The sequence below is a fragment of the Sinocyclocheilus rhinocerous genome, unplaced genomic scaffold (assembly GCF_001515625.1).
Source record: "Sinocyclocheilus rhinocerous isolate Xijiao unplaced genomic scaffold, SAMN03320098_v1.1 scaffold1246, whole genome shotgun sequence".
NCBI classification, from domain to species: Eukaryota; Metazoa; Chordata; class Actinopteri; order Cypriniformes; family Cyprinidae; genus Sinocyclocheilus; species Sinocyclocheilus rhinocerous.
Window position 1 is genome coordinate 766,289 of NW_015630543.1, and position 1,044 is coordinate 767,332.

Genomic DNA, 1,044 nt, shown 5'->3' on the forward strand with positions numbered 1-1,044 from the left:
GCCAAATAAATTCCTGCGTCTCGCCAGAAGATGGCGCCCGCAGCTGAATCATCCATTCATTCATTTTACAACGCACTCGTCCACGGCGTAATACAGCGTATACAACACAGTTACAAATTCATTGTAATTTGACTATTAAATTGTTTAACTAAGGTTTATACATAATTTCCGTGACATAGTTTGAGATAAATCCTTTAATCTTACTACTGGAGCTGCCCGTTTCAAATGATTATTAAACAGCAAGCAAGCTATGCAAAAGAGGCAGTCCTTCCGGTGCACTCAGTGTCCGAATTTACTCACTCGTTTTCATTCACTCCTTCAAGTGAATTGTATGAGTGGACTAATGTAGGGAATAGTGAATGAGGGTATAGGGGGCGATTTCGGATACAGCCCTAAATTGGGTGTGTCAGATATAGGGAGACATACAAAATGTGCAGTGCTGGGGGTACTTCATGGAGAGGTTTAAGAACCACTGACTTAAGGAAACCTAAAGCACCCTAGCACCCCTAGTGGTAAGGAAGAACATTGACCACAAAATTCTTATTAACAGGCTCATGTCTGTTACACTTCAAATATGGCTCGTGAGATCCACTTTCCTGCAGAGTTTAGCTCCAGGATCTAGTGAGCCAGATTTGAGGATCACTGGCCTACATGAAACAACAGGTTCTGAAAAGGTCTCTTTTGGTTTGATCCATTCCAGTTCAATTGAGTGGCTAAAGAATGGCCAGTCAATAGGCGCGTTTCCATTACAGATTTGCGCAAAACTTTGGCGATATTTTATAAATGTCGATAAAAAAGTATTGCGATATGACGTCGTTTCCATTAACCAATGTTATGCGACTAAAACGTCACCTTTTGCCTCTCGCGATAAGTCATGGTAACGGATTTTGGTGGGATTTTGGCTATATTTATTCAAAGGAGGTGTATGCGTGTATCTTTACAGAAGCAGCAAAGAGAGCCGCTTCAGAAACGTGCGTGGCACGGCTGGAATAAACCATAGACTGTATAAAAATATAAACACAAGCACTGAGTGGCCGCAATCAG